The 18,936-nt window shown below is 38.2% G+C and overlaps 1 protein-coding gene and 1 pseudogene across 2 annotated transcripts in view; both read right to left on the reverse strand.

The window, feature by feature from the left end:
* Positions 1–18,936, reverse strand: part of NELL1 (neural EGFL like 1) — a 905,733-nt gene that overhangs the window by 188,209 nt on the left and 698,588 nt on the right. The gene's annotated exons all lie outside the window — the stretch shown is intronic.
* Positions 13,355–14,097, reverse strand: LOC140512671 (WW domain-binding protein 2 pseudogene; annotated as a pseudogene).

The following is an 18,936-nucleotide window of genomic DNA, read 5'->3' on the forward strand; positions in this document are numbered from 1 at the left end:
GTGTTATAGAAATGCTTCATCTCCTTCTGGAAAGATGAAATATAAAATATCTTGCATTAAGTCCTCTATCACCTAGTCCCCCTCTGTCTTTGCAGCCATATTTCATGTCACTCTCCTTCATACACTGTGTACCAGAAAAGAGAATTACTGTCTTATTTGAACTGTGCTCCTTCTCCTGCTTCTGTGTATTCAAGTTGTCTCCCTTGCCTTGGATGCCCTCCCTCCTGGTCTCTACTTCTCAAAGAACCCATCACTTTGGCAAAAAAAATGCTCTATTCCATCAATTGTAATCCTCTCCTCCCTTTGCCTGAGAACTGGGACTGTTTTGGTTTTGTCTTTATATCTACAGCACGTGCCAAATAACAAATATTCACTGAAGTGAATGAGCAAACCATACTACACGTGAGTCAAAGTTATACCATACATTAGCAGGGGTCAACTAATGCAAGCTAAATCCTATTTATTTAAGAGGCTTCTCCAAAAATCACCATATTCAGACAGGCCAGGTCAGACAGCAAGTCTCAAGGACATTCATTGTTTCAAATCACTGTGGCAGTAGGCATTCTATGTCAGTGGTCTTTACAGTCTGCAAACCAGGAATGCACAGCTGTAGCACAGTGTTGCAGGGGATATCCCATGGTATGGAATGTAAGATCTTTCTAGTACAATAATTTTAAAACTAGGTTCATGAACACATCTATCTGTGGAGAGATTTCAGGGGATCCCTGAACTTGGATGGGAAAAATATGACTTTATTTTCACTAACCTCTAAATCAAGGTAGTAATTTCCCTCAATTATGTAAAAGCAACAATCTGAGCAAAGGTCCATAAGTTTCACTAGTCTGCCAAAGGGGGCCAAGACACCAAAAGTTCAGTGATCCCTGCTCTAGTGAAACATTTGCAGGGTTCTCCTATCCCTGGCTCTCCAGTGAAAAAGGAACCAAGTTGTGTAAGTAGGTGAAATTGTCTAAGCCATGTATATATTTGGAAGATCCTCTTTGGCATTTCCCTGCAAGGTAGGGCATTAGATGTGAGATTAGCAGTTCTCATCTTCCTACCTCCTGGTAATTTTCAAAACAGAATCCCAGAGGTAAGCACAGCTACCCAAAATTCAGCTAAATAACACTAGGAAAAATATCTGATGCTTATGCCTTTTATCACTGCACATACTGTTCTGGTAGAAACTACATGGGGGTGAGGGCACCACCAACAACCAGAACCCAAGCTCAAGTGTCAGTCTCACAGGCTTGGAATTTGATTGCAAGTTCCACATTCACAAAAGTCCCAGCCTTTCTATTTCCCCTTCACTTCTTCTCATCTATCAGATCATTCCTGAATACAAAATCCAAACAGGGTCTTGTTTACTTTTGTAAAAATACCACCTCAGATTCAAGTTTTCCATTCAATCACTCTCCCAGGTAATGGCTGCCATGTTCATAGCACCGAGGTAGGCTTTAGCCTTTAAAATGATATATAAGGGACCACTGGACCCTTCCTGACATTTTTAAGCACTTTGTAAAATTATAATTTCTTCTTCCTCTGGGCATCCACCAGGGATATACAATTCTTTTGAATTATAAAGGAGGAAATGTTGCCAGGAGAGGCAATGTCTTCTCTCTTTGCCTCTCAGTGCCAAACAATTGCTTCCTGAGCCTCTCTTTCTTCTAAAGAAGAAAGGATCTTGTCTCTTACCATATGTCAGAAGAACAAGGGCCTAGAGGTGGCATGGCTTAGTAGATAAAATATTGAGTTGGAGTAAGAAAGACCTAGATAAGATGCCATCTTAGACATGCAAGCTATGTGCAGTGTACTTAACCCAAGTCTCTGGTTCTTCATCTAAAAAATTGGGATAGATCTATATAGTACCTCACTTGTAGTATTTTTTTGAAATTCAAATAAGAATGGATGGCACTTTTACAAACTTTTATGTGCCATATAAATTCAGAAAATATTATTATTATTTACACTAGCCACACCACCTAACCCTACATCCACATTGGGAACTTTTCAGCTACATGAATATGTCTGTCAGATGTGTCAGTTTTCTGGGGTAGGTGTTCTCTAAACATTCATGGAAGTTTTTCACTCAAGGCCTATTTAAATATCTCAGTTAAGAACTCCCTCTTCCAGTCCCAAATGGTTGGACAGTGTCAATATTTTGTTATGTAATATAGTGTCAGAAATTCTGCCTGATAGACACTTCAACATCCTGTGACCTATGAGGATAACCGAATAGTGTTCAAAACATACCTTCCATTTCCCACTCTTTTCTAAGGGCATTGTCATGCCAAATACAGCCATTCTTAGCTTCTCAGTCATACAGGCTGTCAATATCTGATCAGTTCATATAATGTGATCCTACACACTAAAGACCAGATGATACTTCTCCCAGGATAGCAGAAATCTACTCTCACCACTCCTGGAAAAAATGACTAAGCAGTAATGTCCTATATTGATCGGTTTCTTGATATCAGTCCATATTAGGGACCTATAACTGTTCTCTTCTTGAAGTGATCTTACTGAGCCAACAGGTTCTTAATAAGCACTGAACCTCCACATTTACCAACTTTGCTCCCCCAGGAAAATCCCAAAGTCTACCACTATGGACTCCAGTTTCTTATATAACAACTCTTACGGTACTTTGGCAGGTCACACCTAGAATATACTTTCATTTCAACCAGTATGGTTTTTGTTGTTGTTCAAATGTTTTTTGTTTGTGTCTGACTCTTTCTGACTCCATTTGGGGTTTCCTTGGCCAAGATACTGAAGTGTTTCGCATTTTCCTTCTCCATCTCATTTAAAAATGAAGAAAGTGGGGTTCAGAGCCAAGATATAGCAGTAATAGCAGGCACTTTCTAGAGCACTTGCCCCAAGCCCAGTCAAATACCTATAAAAATGGCTCTAAACAAATTCTGGAGCTTCAGAACTCACAGAATGACTGAGTGAAGCAAATATCCAGCCCAAGACAGCCTGAAGTGTCACCAGGAAGTGTCTAATGAGCCACGCTGGGAGCAAAGGGCAGTCCTGTGTGGGCCATACTGGCCCAGAGGGGACCTGAGCAGGGCTTGAGGGGGATGAATCTCAGGCATGTGTGGTGGTTTTCAGACTTCACAACCCGAAAACAATGAGGACAAATTGGAATGTCAGTGGAAAGATAAACAAATTTTAAAGAACCCACAAAAAAAGAAAATAACCTTAAAAAACAGACTAACTCAAATGACAAAAGAGATTCAAAAAGCCAACAAACAGAAGAATTCCATAAAAAGCAGAATTGGCCAGATAGAAAAGGAGGTCCAAAAGCTCACTGAAGAAAATAATTCCTTAAAGGTTAGAATGGAGCAGATGGAAGCTGATGATTTATGAAAAATCAAGAAGTAACAAAACAAAACCAAAGGAATGAAAAAATAGCAGACAATGTGAAATATCTCATTGGGAAAACAACCTGGAAATTAGATCCAGGAGAGACAATTTTAAAATTATGGGACTACCTGAAAGCCATGATCAAAAAATGAGCCTAGACATCATCTTTCAAGAAATTATCTAGAACCAGAGGGTAAAATAAATATTGAAAGAATCCACAGATCACCTCCTGAAAGAGATCCCAAAAGGAAAACTCCTGGGAATATTGTAGCCTAATTCCAGAGCTCCCAGGTCAAGGAGAAAATATTACAAGCAGCCAGGAAGAAACAATTCTAGTATTGTGGAAATACTATCAGGATAAAACAATATCTAGCAGCTTCTACATTAAGGGATTACAGGGCTTGGAAAACATTCCAAAAGTCAAAGGAAGTAGGATGAAAACCAAGAATCACCTACCCAGCAAAACTGAGTGTAACACTTCAGGGAAAAAACATGATCATTCAGTGAAATAGAGGACTTTCAAGCATTCTTAATGAAAAGACCAGAGCTGAATAGAAATTTGATTTTTACACACAAGAATCAAGGGAAGCATAAATAGGTAAACAGGAAGGAGAAATCATAAGGGACTTACTAAAGTTGAACTTTTTACATTCCTAAATGGAAAGATCATATTTATAACTCTTGAGACTTTTCTCAGTACTAGGGTAGTTGGAGGGATTATATACATATAGACAGAAGGCACAGGTAAGTTGAACAGGAAGGGATGATATCTAATATATATATATATATATATATATATATATATATATATACACACACATGTATATAAAATTAAGGGGTGGGAGAGTAATATATTGGGAGGAGAAAGGGAAAAATAGAATGGGGCAATTTATCTCTCACATAAAAGAGGCAAGAAGAAGCTTTTTCAATGGAGGGGAAGAGGGGGGAGGTGAGAGGGAAAAAGTGAACTTTATTCTTATCATATTTGGCTTAAGGAGAATGCATACTCAATTTGCTATGAAAATTTTTCTTACACTACAAGAAAGTAGGGGAGAAGGAGATAAGTGAGGTGTGGGGGGATGGTAGAAGGGATGGCAAATGGGAGGAGGAGGTAATTAGAAGTAAACAGTTTTCAGGAGGGATAGGGTGAAAAGAGAGAATAAATAAATGGGGGACGGGATAGGATGGAGGGAAATATAGTTAGTCTTTTACAACATGACTTTTATGGAAGTCTTTTGCATAACTACACATGTATAACATGTATCAAATTGCTTGCCTTCTCCATGGGGATAGGTGGGGAGGGAGGAAGGGAGAGGAGTTGGAACTCAAAGTTTTAAAAAGAAATGTTAAAAATTGTTTTTACATGTATCTGGGAAATAAGATATACAGGTAATGGACTACAGAAAGCTATCTTGCCCTACAATAAAATAGAGGACATGGGGATAAGGGAAAGGAGGGGTATGATAGAAGGGAGGGCAGATTGGGGGAATGGATAATCAGAATGCATGTTGTCTTGGGGTGTGCAGAGGGGGGAAAGATAGGAGAAAATTTGAATCTCAAAATCTAGTGGAAATGAATGTTGAAAACTAAAAATAAATAAATAGATAAATAAATGAAAATCAGTGAAGAAACTAAGGCAAATAAGTTTAAGTAAGTTCATACAGCTAGGAAGTATGTGAGGCCAGATTTGAATTAAGGTCTTCCTGACTCCAGGCCTGGTACTCTATCCACTGTACCAGATAGCTTCAACCATTGATACTATGTGAGAATACTAAGGCAAGTTGCCATATTTTTACAAAATGTACTTGATCTCTGGCTAATTCTTGACATATGTAAATCTCTATAATAGCTGAGACAGCTAGGTAGTGCAGTAAATAAAATACTTGAGCTATATGTGGTTGGTTAGGAAGGCCTGATTTCAAATCTGACTTCAGACATTTATTAGCCATGTGTCTCTGGGCAAGTCACTTAATCTATACCATAGTTTCCTCATCTGCAAAATGGGCATAATGCACAGGTTGTGAAGATCAAATGAGATATTTGTAAAGCGCTTAGGATAATGCCTAGAACATAGTAGATGCTTAATCACTATTAAACATTCCTCACCCTGGCATTATGAAATTGTAATCAAATACATCTCCATGAAGCTATCCTAAAATTCTTCCAGAAGGGATAATGCCCACATCTTTCTTGATCTCAGCTCCTCAGTACTACAAGCTCCTGAAACTAGAAAGCTCCCTGATAGCTGGTAGCAGTCAATAAAGAAACCATTCAATGGAAGACCAATTTCATGGCTTTTTACATAGAACTCATTTCACAACATCCCCTGAAGAGTTTTATGGCACTGATGAAATGGGGTCATTTTCATTAAGTTTGTTAAACTGACCTAAGCAGGTATATATGTGGAGCGCCCAGTCGATTCCCACTGAGCAAGCATCTGTTACAAGTCTGTTCTAGGCAGTGCATTGTACTACATTCTTGGGATCAAAAGGAAAAAAGAAAAACTCCCTCTCTTCAAGAGGCTTACATTCCATAGGAAGGATGATGATAAAACTGATATTATTGATGATTTGGTAAAGAGAGAGAGAATGCTAGTAACCAGAGTAAACAGAAGAGGCTTCACACAGAAGTTGGCTTATTAGCTAAGTCTTAAATGAAAGTAAGGATTCTTACAAGCCAAAAAGTGAGGAGCAAGTATATTCCCACCATGAGGGACACAGGAACAGAGGAAGGCAATGGAATAATGAATTAGGGGAATACTGAATAGGTCAATCTGCCTAAAACTGAGAATGGATGAGGATAGAGGATAAATGTTCATTGCTGTCATGTACTAATGACCAAACACAGTCACAAAAATTAAGCCTTTGATTACTAGAAAATTCCACTGACTTTCAAAGGTGCCAGACATTTACTTGTTTACAGAAAGACATTGTATACAAAGAGACTTTTTTATTCTCCTGAGTCATTCTATATTTTTTCCTACTTAACAATGAAAGATAATTCCCCAACATTAGGTTCACCTGAGAGTAGGAAAACTACCTTGATGCTAAATTAACTGTGGAAATCACTGTTATGAAGCAGGAATATTTTTATAGAATGTTGGTCACTTCTCAGCCTCTTAATGTTACCTTACTGATTAATTCTATAGATGGAGGTGTTACTTTGAATAGGTAAGGTTATTACAGGAGAGATCTTACAAGGAAGCTAGTATGCCATGGAGGCAAAATACCTCACCTTTAATCTCATTAGAACATTAAAAGAGGCCATGTTTAATGTTACCAGTGTCTCCAACTCTATTAAAATTTTTTAAAATCTTGGCTCATGCACTTATTCTTAACTGTTTGCTCAATGGGAAAGAACTAGATATGTGCAAAGTATTGAGCTAGGTCCTGGGCAAATAAAGACAAAATATGAATGAGAGATTGGAGAAGAGAATGAGAAATGAATGAAAGTTTGGCCCACCCACATTATCTTTTTATTATGTTGATTAAGGATTTGAAGGCCTTAAACAAACTCTCTCCCTCAACCTGCCTGGCAGACTTGCTTGAAAGGATGAAGAACATTCTTTCACAATCCACCAACAAAATTAGCATAGCAGAGACTGCTGGATACAAGCTGACAAGGTCATCTTGACCTGGAGTCCATTGTGTTAGCAGATGCGGAAATCATACAGTAATTCTAGGAAGTCCATAGACACTGAATGTAACACTGAAAGTCATGTGCTGGAGGATGAGGAAATTCCCGGAAAGACTGGAAAGCTTAGGCTGCATAAAGTCCGCCCTGCTACGTGATTTCTGAGCGATGTAGCTAAATGAGACCATGAATTGAGTCCAGAGAGCTAGCTGAGCTTGAGCTGGGGTTTTTCTATTAGCTAATAATAGGGCCTTGAGCAAGAACAACTCACCTCTTGTGGCCTCAGTTTCCTCATCCGTAACATGAAAAGAATGGTTAAAATGATCACTAAAATTGGATTCTGCTTCTGAATTGATGTGAATTAAGAAAGATATGAATGGCCAAAAAACAAGCTAAGGAATGATTTTTTTTTAAAGAAAGTAATTCTAGGGTACCTCAGGGTCTCTTCGACCTTCTGCCCTAGAGTACAATACAGTGAAAAGAGCTATGTCTCTGGTGTCACAGGAGAAGGGTACAAAGCCCTTCTTTGATGTTACTACTTGTATACCTTTGGTCAAATCACTTAACCTCACTAAGCCTCTGTGTTCTCATCTGTAAAATCAGAGAGTTGGACTACATAGTTTCTTAAGCTCCTTCTATCTCAAGGAATATAATTTTTGGCTGACTATAGCATTTCATAGTATAGTAACCATACATGTATACATTGATAATCCTGAGGGATCAGGAATGTTAAAACACATTCAGTATACTTTATCATATCTTCATGAAAGAATTCAATCAAAACCATTAAAATAAAGAGTGTTGTCATTTATCTAAAATTTAGATACCTGTAAAATTCCCTTATGTGAAAAATCCACACTTGATTCTCCAAGATATTAAATAATTAACATGCTTGCACTTTTACATTGCATACAAATCCCATAGAAAATGGTTTTATACACAATATGGTTAGGGACAGCTAGGTGATGCAGTGGATAGAGCACCAGTGCAGGAGTCAGGAGGACCTGAGTTCAAATCTCACCTCAGACACTTGACACTCACTAGCTGTGTGACCTTGGGCAAGTCACTTAATCCCAATTGCCTCATCCTGAGTCATCTCCAGTCATCTTGATGAATATCTGGTCACTGGATTCAGATGACTCTGGAGGAGAAGTGAAGCTGGTGACCTGCACAGCCCTCCCTCACTCAAAACAAAGTTAAGTGCAAGTCATGTCATCATTTCTCCAATGGCATGGTCTTCTTTGGCAGCAAAGGACAAACACATACATATACAATGTGGTTAGAAAACTTTAAAGTATTATTTAAATGTCACTTATCATCCCCATCATCATTATCATTGAGAAACAGCTTAATAAATGGCTAAAGTACTGGGCTTAACATCAGGAAGACGGGTTCAAAACCTGTCTGCGATACATACTGGTTATGACCTTGTGCAACTCATTAAATTTATTTGTGCCTGATGGAACTACCTAGGATTTGTTAAGTCATAGGAAGACTGCAATCAGATCTGCATCAAAAGAGGGAGTTCCTAAATTAGAAGTTCCCCTTGATGACAAAGTCCCTGAACCCTCTAAATTCAAGTTTTATTAGCATGGACAAAAGCAAAAGTTGCATTGCAGGCAAAGGATCTAATGCATAGAATATCTAGACAAGCTGATCATAATTTGACATGAATTACTCACTGGTATTTAAAGAACTGAATATACTTCTTGTGTACAGAGTAATATTATACCAAACTCTGCCAAATTCCAGGACCGTTGTTGGAATGTGTGATTGACAGAACTCAAAACAGTTTTCTCCAGTCTTACTTTCTTAGTGAAACCAAGATATCTCAACATATTACTGCCAGTCTGAAGTTTCTGTACTACCTTCTGGTTTCAGTTGGGTACTGATTGGAAAATTCTATTACTGTACTTAGTAACACATCTTTCAATAAACAGGTTCTAGAAGCTCTTATAACTGGTTTTAGCAAAAGTTGAGAGACCTGAGGGCAATAGGATAGCTGAGAAAATTAGCCAGGAGCTTAAAGGTCCCATCAGTTAAGGATAGCGGGTACTAAAAAGACTTGATAATTAAGTTCTCTCATTCTTATGAATCCATATGAAGCATATCTCTTGGATACAGATTCAGAAATAGTTTCTCAGTCAATTGAAAGAAGTGTCTGTCACAAAAATGTGGCTGACTGAAAAGTCAAAATGGTGGACAAATCTTTTCATTCTGAATATAAACTTTCTAAAGTATGATTATTGGGGTGGAGAGCTGCTTAAGGAAATCTCAAGGATATGCCTTATCCTAAGCTAAAGGGAGTTGAAAGGGAGCAAGCCCTCCTAGGCACTTCACAAACATACTCTTGTTCATCCTCACAACAATGCCATAAGACAGATGTTATTGTTATCCTTATTTTATAGTTGAGGAAACTGAGGCAGACAGAGGTTAACTGACTTGCCAAGGGTTATATCGCTAGTAATTATTTAAGGTGGGATTTGAACTTAAGACTTCCTGTCTATTCCCCAGTTGATAAATTGTCAAAGGATATGAACAGGCAGTTTTCGGAGGAAGAAATTAAAGATATCTATAATCATATGAAAAAATGCTCTAAATCACTATTGATTAGAGAGATGCAAATCAAAACAACTCTGAGATACCACATCACACCTATCAGATTAGCTAACATGACAGAACAGGAAGATGATAAATGTTAGAGAAGATATGGGAGAGTTGGAACAGTAATTCATTGTTGGTGGAGCTGTGAGCTGATCCAACCATTCTGGAGAGCAATTTGGAATTTTGCCCAGAGGGCTACAAAAATGTGCATACCTTTTAACCCAGCAATACTGCTTCTAGGACTGTATCCCAAAGATATCATAAAAATGGGAAAGGGTTTCACATGTACAAAAATATTTATAGCAGCATTCTTTGTGGTGGCCCAAAACTGGAAATCGATAAGATTCCTTGGGAATTGGGGAATGGCTGAATAAATTATGGTATATGAATGTAATGGAATACTATTGTGCTATTAGAAATGATGAGCAGGAAGACTTCAGAGAGTCCTGGAAAGATTTATATGAACTGATGCTGAGTGAATGGAGCAGAACCAGGAGAACTTTGTACACTGCAACAACAACAGTGTGCAAGGATTTTTTCTGGTAGACTTAGAGCTCCATGGCAATGCAAGGACCTAAAAAATTCCCAATGGCCTCTTAAGGCAAAAAGCCTTTCACATCCAGAGAAAGAACTATGGAATTCAATCGCAGAATGTAGCAGATCATCTTCTTTTGTATTATGTTTTGGTTTGTTATATGATTTCTCCCATTCATTTTAACTCTTCTATGCAACATGACCATGGTGAAAATGTATTTAATAGGAATGTATGTGTAGAACCTATATAAAACTGTATGCCATCTTGGGGAGGGAGGGAGGGAAAAAAAATCCAAGTTATATGGTAGTGATTGTAGAACACTGAAAGTAAAAAAAAAAGAAAAGAAAAAAACGACTTCCTGTCTACTCTATCCATTGGGTCACCTGGTTGCCTCAATAATGAGAGGGAATATAGAAGAAGCCCATGAAGAGGAAAAACAAAACAGTGCCTCTCTGTAGAGACCCTTTTCCCTATAGTGACCACTATGAAACCAGTTGGCCTTGACATGCTTGAACTGAAACACTTTGGGATTGGTGAAACCTAGTCAAGTTGAAAAAACTGTAGAGCAGCAGTATGGGTAGGTGTAGGCTGCTAAAAAAGAAAGAATAATGAATTTGGAATCAGTGGACCTGGGTTCAAATCCCACTCATCCAATTACAAACTACCAGTGTTACTTGGGGCAACTAAATTAACCTCTCTGAATGTCTGAGAGGGTTGGATGAAATGAACTCTAAGGTCCCTTCCATCTTTAGTTCTATATACCATCCTTCTATGAAAATATACTATTTGTAAGCTGGCACAAGTAGAGGCCCTCCAACAGCAACAACTGGAGTTTCAAAATGAACCTCTTTTTTTTGGTTATATCAATGAACAACAACTGTAGTCAGAGTGTTTATTCCCATAGGATCCTGGTTGACAGAGTTATAGCTGAATCCATTTTTCTTGTGCCACCCAAGACCATCAAGTCAAATGGGTATTGCTGAATCTGGGAAATCTGTTTGGTGAAAGTAGTTCTGAAATGATATCTCCCCTGGCATAGTTCTGTTCAATAGGTAACTTGCTCTGTCTGAAACCAAATGTTTCATAAGAGATAGAGCTGTATCTCCCTGAGCAGTCATAGCTTATACAGACTCATTGTATCAGGACTAAGGTTGCCTTTCTTTCTTGGCTCAGCATTTTGCACAGTGTTGTGTGCCATAATTACTTAATAAATGGTATTTAATGAGGAGGAGTATTTGGTCCAGGGGGGACTTTCAGCTATCAGCCAGGATGACTTGGCTGGGAAAATGCTCTTTCATTACTTTGTGGCATCTAGTCACTCCAACAACTAGACTACATCACTGTTGCTCTAGACTCCCACAGTCATAAACACTAATTACTTGTCTGAATTACCACCTTGGGACCCTGATTGCAAATGCTTAAGTGACCCATTTGGAATAGTCTGCACAAGCCTATTTAAAAGGAACCAAAACCATACACTAAGCACAGTAGCAACGAATAAAGTACAGATACTTATACTGGTGAAGTTTTAGAGCCAAAATACAACATTAGGGTGTTCATAGAATACTCGAAGACACACTGTGCGTCCCTTGGCTCGGAATTCCTGTAGTATTAATTTTCTTTTTTCTGGGTTGCAGAAAAGTATTAACAGTATTTAATTAATAATTTCATAGTAATTTTAGTAATAATTTAATAGTACTAAAATTATCAATAATAGTTCATATGTCATGGTTTTGGCTTGTTAAGTGCTTTATATACATTGTCTCATCTGATCTTTAAAACAGCCATGATGGGTAACTGCTATTATTACTCTGCTTCTTCCTTTTTTTTTTTTTAACAGAAGCTTAAAGAAGTTCAATAATTTTCCCAGGATCAGCAGCAGGCTTTGAACTTGACTCCAGATATAGAGCAGTATTCACTGTACCTTGTAACCTGTCTTGGGACTCAGTCTAGATGTTGATTACAGATCGTGATGTTCAGCAGCTTTGTATCTTAGTCTTGTCCAACAGGATTCCATTCCTCAACCATTTATTGTTTCTTTCCCCACTTTTTTTCCTGAATTATTTATTTTTTTTTTTAAAATTTGAGTTCCAAATTTTGTCTCTTTCTCCCATCCTACCCCTCCCCATACAGAAGGCAAGAAAAGGACTTTCAAGTTATAAATATGAAATCCTAAAAATATATTTCCATGTTAGCAATTTTACTACCAAAAAGCAAAGCAAATTAAAGAAAGTGAAAAAATGATGCTTCAATCTATAATCAGAACTCATTATTTCTGTCTCTGGAGGTAGATAGCATTTTTAAAAATTAGAAGTCCTTCAGAATTGTCTTGGATTATTGTATTTATCAGAAAAGCTAAACCATTCCCAGTTGATAATCATACAGTATTGCTGTTACTATGTACAATCTTCTCCGGGTTCTGCCTCCTTCATTTTGCATTAGTTTATGTAAATCTTCACAGGTTTTTTCTGAAATCATCCTGCTCATCATTTCTTAGAGCAGTTTTCCTTTATTGGTGGTATGCTTTTCTTGATTTGAATATAATTCAACATTTAACTGTTTTCTTTTTGCTGAAAGGTATATCCTAATCATACATACGACTTAAACACCATGAATAGTTTTTGGATACATTGCTTTAGTCTTTTGGCTAGCATTTTATTTTGAATTAATCTTCATTAATGAAATTTTTCTATGGTTTAGGTATTTGGATTATATTTAATGACATGGTTTTCAAAATAAATGCTACTTTTAATGTTAACTTAAAGAGGAAAAGGACATATTTTCATTTGGAGCAGATATTAATGAAGCATGAATGAAATAAGATCACCAAAATGGGAGATGGGAAAAGGCAGGAATGAAAAAGTCCCAGATGAGAACCACAACTTTCAGTGGCTTCCAGAAATTATGTCATCTATGGGTAGGAGCTGAGGAGCTGATCTAGAACAGTCTCCTCCTTTATGGGAAGCTGTGTTCATGCAGCAGGAGTAAAATGCAAATGGCGACTCAAGTGGAGAGTCCCTCTGACAAAGGTGGAGGAGAGGGGTCAATGTCTCCAGACCAGCTGGAACTTTCCCAGGCTACACCCGTTCTCTCCATGCCTGTCACTGCTAACTACACACAGGGCTAGAGGAAAGGCCAGGTCTCACAAAAGCCTCCTCAACAACTCCAAGTTCAGCTCTGGGGAAATAAGGGAGCACATAAGTGATGAGACTGCAAGTGCATCTACTGGGTATTCTTTTCTTATGTGGGGTAATACAGAGATGGTGGAGGCTGGCCCGTGGGCATGTAGACATTATGGGGATTGACAGGGTTGTAGTAAGCACTGGCAACAGCTTCGGCAGCTTTTGCTTCAGCTGTAGGAGTAGATGGTACATCAGGGCCACCAAAGGTAGCTTCTTGCATCCAGTGTACTGAGGTGGTGGGGACTGCACATACCTTATGGCCCCATCCATCATGTGAGGTCCTGGCTAAAACTCAGGTGGAGGTGGTGCATAGGAATAGTTTGAAAGGTTTGGTAGCTGGCATAGGAAAAGTATAGGCTCCACTGGGCATGTAAGAGTACCCATGAGCTCCACTGGGAACTTCACCTCTGGAGGTTTGGGCAGCCACCTACAGTATTTACTGTCCAATCCCGATAGAGCCCTCTGTGGCGAAGGTCAATTGCATACCTCCTGCTTCAGCCTTCACTGTTTCTCTAATGTAATTTGCTCCAAACATAGGCTGCTTGATCTCCTAGTGCTTCATTAGGTAAAACAGCATCATGAACGACGACATAGAGTCCTTTCCCTTGGACAGAAAAATAACTGTAAGAAGTCAAATAGAGGCTGCCTTTTTTGGTTCCTTTAAAGGCATCAGACGTGATCCATGTCACTGAAGGAGAGCTCCCCATGGTCCTGGGTCATTAGAATGTTCTCCATGTTGTTGACAGTCACTCTGTTCTCCAAGTGGTTCTTGTTGAACCCCATGGCTGGGCTGTACCTATCCTTAATGATACATTTTGAAACTGTTAGACTTTTGGGCAGCTGGTGGCACAATGGGTAAAAGGCTGAACTTGGAGTCAGGAAGACAGCAGTTGAAATACTGTCTCAGGTATTTACTAGCTTTGTGACTGAGCAAATCACTTAAACTCAATTTGCTCGTTTGTAAAAATAGGGAAAATTCTAGCATCTCCCTTCTTCTCTCAGGGCTGTTGTAGGAATCAAATGAGATAATTTATAAAATGCTTTGTAAAATTTAAAGCACTCTATAATGCTAGAGATGTTATTGCTATTATCTTTATTATCATTAATAGTATTCCTTTGATCACAGGCTAACATAGTGAAAAGAGGGCAGAAAATCTGAAGTCCAATTTTCTGAAATTGCAGTCCCCCAAATCTTCCACTTTTAGTATTCTTTCAGGAAGTAGCTTTCCTTAAGCACCCGCATTACAGACCTTGAAATCTGTAGTTTTGTTCAAAGTGTCCTCATCAGCTCCCTACATAGAGGAAGTCATAATAGCCCTGTAATTATTAGAACAATATTGTCTAATATCAATATTGCATGTTCAAAAAATCACGTATTACTTAATTGAGCATAATATTAAGTCAAGTTACTCTTGAAAAACTGACCTGAAATTTCAACCCAGCAATCCCTTATGTGACTAAACATTATCTACCATCTTAACATCTGCATGGAGATTTCCACATGAGCCTCTTTTATTTCCTATGCTCTTGAATTTAACATGTTGTTCTTGCAATAAAGTTGGGATAAAATAGCCTTACCACAACTAAATTCAAAGGTAAGATTATTTGAAGAGTCACCAGAATCTACAGATAAAATCAGAAAATAAAATCAAAAGCCCTAGTGAATAGGCACACACACACACACACACACACACACACACACACACATACACACATACACACATATGGTTATAGGTGATGCTCCAGGACATAACTCAAGTGGTAGGTAACATATAATATAAAACAAACTTCTGACAATGCCTAATTAAGACATAAATATCAGAGTTAGGAAGGACATTTCTGCACACTTGGGCCAATGCCATGATATGTATCCCTGGGCTACAGAGAACCAGAAAAGATGGCCTTAGATTACTTTTTAAAGAAAAGTCAATTTCAGGGCTCAGGGATGAGATCAGAGGCTTAGTGGTCCCAAGAGCTCTTGGGGCGAAGGATCTGCAGAGCAAGAGAACTGAGGACATTTTTTTCCAGACATCCTCTGGGTGCCAAAAGAGACTCCAAATAACATTTCTCCATGGGGAAAACTATAAACCACTATAAGGCCACTGCTTAGGTAGGGCACTGAGAAATGAGGAAAAGTTGATGGCTGTGAGAGTAAGTCACCTGGGGTTTGAAAAACCTGGCAGGAAGAAAAGCAAACCTTATGATAGATTCTTATTTTAACTAAGTTTTTTTGTTAACTGGGTGTTAAGTTCACTTTTTTCCTGCATGATGAAGTATATGTTGTCATTGCCCTCTCATGCTGGGCACCCTGTGGCAGTGCCTCAAATGCCCTGACCTAGTTATAGTCCTAGTGAAGATTTCTTTTACTTATTAAGAAGAGGGTTTTTGTTCTGTTTTTGCTTTGGTTTGATAAATTAAGCTTTTCACTCCTAAAAATTTCTTACTCTATTGTCTCAGCAATGCAGTCAAGTGGTCTAGTTTATAGCAAGCCAACCCTGAAGTCCTGAAAACCTGTGTTCAAGTCTCCAATCTGATACATATTGTCTATGAGACTCTGGGAATGCCCCTTAAACTCTCAATGCTCTATCTAGTCTATGCCACTTTTAGTCTATAAGTGGCAGGAAAAGTACAAACCTGAATTTGGAGAAGGAGGTTCCTCACCAGGGACTTTCCTATACCAATGAAATCAGGGGTCCAGTCTCTATTTGTCCTATTTCACCATCTAGTTAATGTAAGACATCTGTCTGTTGTTGAACATTGTCAAACATGCATCTCAGCTTAATAAAACAATCACATTCTCTATCTATGCTATGCTACAATAACTAGTCAAATTTAGCCCCAAATCTGTCAAATGATGGTCAGCTTCATTTACACAATAACTGGTAGAGAGGTCATTCACTTTATTCTTCTGCCTTCAGGCAAACTGGATCTAATCCATTCAGACAACCTTCAGGATGCCTTGGACAGGCAATTCTATAATCTCCACTGACAGATAACAAGTACCACAGAGTGGATTTTTCACATCCAGATGAAGGGCTATATTTAATCCAAAGTGACTTCTGGCTTGAGTCACATGACTATTATTGACATTTCCTTGACTGTGCTTTTGACATTATACCCAATCACAGATCTGTTGCCTTCTAAGGAAGGTAGGATTAGAAAAAAGCTCTGCCACTGAGATGGTTATTTTTAAAAAGTAAACATAAAAGAAATATTTTATGAAGCAAACTTGACAAGTCTTGGATTTTTTCCCCCACTGTTTCACTGTTTGGTTGATCTTCATATAGAAGACTTTATTCCTAAGTATCAAACATAACCTAGCAATTCACAGGGTAGAGAATTTAGAAGTTTAGGCAGCAGATCAAGGAAGTTCTTGGATCATTTTGATGACCTTAATTGACAATAAGCCTTTGAAGGGGACTTTATTATTTTTATATAGATGGTAAGAATATACCTTGTTGATGTCATCAAGGGATGGTCTTCATTAATGGTGGCTTTCCAAAGATGAATGATTTGTCACATTCTTGAGGTAGCAGAAGTACACAGCTTACCCTTCTCACAGTCTCATCCAAAAGACTCTAGTCTCCCAAGAATATGTGTCGAAAAACTTATCACCCATTTGGAGCACTGGGCACTTATTGTTTCAGTCATTTTTCAGTCATGTCTGATTCTTTGTGACTCCATTTAGCGTTTTCTTGGCAAAGGTATTGGAGTGGTTCACTATTTCTTTCTCCAGCTCATTTTACAGATGAGGAACTGAAGCAAACAGGGTTAAGTGACTTGCCTGGGGTTACACAGCTAGTAAATATCTAGCTAGTAATGAGTCTTCCTGACTCTAGGCCCAGCACTCTATCCACTGTGCCACCTAGCTGCCCAACTGTTTGTGGGGGGAGAGTATTCATTTCAGATACTTTTAAATGACTTCATCTAAAAATGCTATTTCTTTAATGAATGGGGATGGTCTCGGTCCTTGCTTAAGCATCTCCTCCAAGCAACTTTCGTTGTTTTAGGAAAAGAGGAAAGAAGGAAACAGAGGAAGATAAGGAGGAGGAAAAGGAGGAGGGAGGAGAAGAAAAGGGAACAAGGAGAAGGAGGAAGGAAGAGGGAGGAGAAATCAGTCACTATATTAACAAACTCCTACCTTCGGTCTGCACTATCTAAGAGCTGGAAATGCAAATGTGCTGAATATAACAATCCCTATTGACAAAGATCTTGAATTCTCAGAAATAGGGAGAATAACAAAGGTATTAACTTTCCTTCATAAACCAACAGACTACAAAATCTTCTAACACAAAGCCTAAAATAATCTTTATAACCCAACAAGTAAACTACTGGAACCATAGTATCACTAAATATTAAAAAAATATAAAGAAATAAACCTATTACCTTTCATTGTTTGAACACAATTGTAATAAAAATCTGAAGGGGAAAAATATTTTAAGCCAAGTAAGCTGAAGACTGCATGATTTTTTAAAAATCTCTAAAAATAATAAGTAGTGGGACAAATCCAAATCATGTGGATACAGGATAAGAGCCATAGCATCCTTGTCATCCTTCCTGCTACAGTACATAGGTCGCTGATTATTTCTATGAGGTCAGAGATGATCTTACACTCCAGTACATGTATTCATCCTCAAAAAGCAATCTGTATATCTGCCTATACTACTCAAATTGAAAGAAAAACAGCTGTAGTATAATGAATAATCCCTGGACAATACATATAAGATCTCCATTTAGTATAAGATGAAAAGAATAGCCAGCATATCACACTTTAAAGTTGGCATCGTCGTGTGTCATTTAAACCTCAAGACAACTTGATGTAAAAAACACTCTAAGTATTAGACTATCACCCCTTTAGAATGATAAGAGAAATTAAGGGACTTCACAGTCAGATGGCTAGTGCCAAAGGTAGGATTCCAAGCCGTTCCTGACTCCAGATCCAGGGCACAATTAACTTCCTACCTTTGGTTCTACTAAGAATCAAGAACTAACTTTTTCAACCCTATGAGATGGTGAAGGATTAAATCATAACATTTTTGCTAGCACCGCTTTTATGGTTAACTGTGTACTTTAATTGTCATTCTTCATACAATAGATAGAAGGGTTAAGGAATATGTTCAGTCTCTACCACTCACCAGCATGACTACCCAAGTGGCATGTGGAATTAATTAAATGGTTCAGTCCCCTACAAAAGTGATATTACTCAGAGGGGACAAGTGGATAGTCTAATTAAAATGTCAAAACCTTTGTTGGCATAAATGGAAACACATTCTAGAATTTAAAAGACAGCATTATATTCACTGCTGAAATCTAAGAGGATATGTATGTGTGTGTGTCCCCAAAGTCTTGGAGTAGTTTTCAGCTATTACTAAAAATTTTAACAGCCCTCTATATCTCTACATCTCTATCTACATTATTATTATTTTTGTTGTTGAGTCATTTCAGTCATGTCCAATTCTTTGTGACCCCATTTGGAGTTTCCTTGGCAAAGATCCTGGAATGGTTTGCCATTTTTTTCTCCAGTTCATTTTATAGACAAGGAACTGAAATAAACAGGGCTAAGTGACTTGCCTAGGGTCACATAGCTAGTGTCTGAGGTCACATTTGAACTCAGGTCCTCTT

Source organism: Notamacropus eugenii, chromosome 6 (genome assembly GCF_028372415.1).
Source record: "Notamacropus eugenii isolate mMacEug1 chromosome 6, mMacEug1.pri_v2, whole genome shotgun sequence".
Taxonomy (NCBI): domain Eukaryota; kingdom Metazoa; phylum Chordata; class Mammalia; order Diprotodontia; family Macropodidae; genus Notamacropus; species Notamacropus eugenii.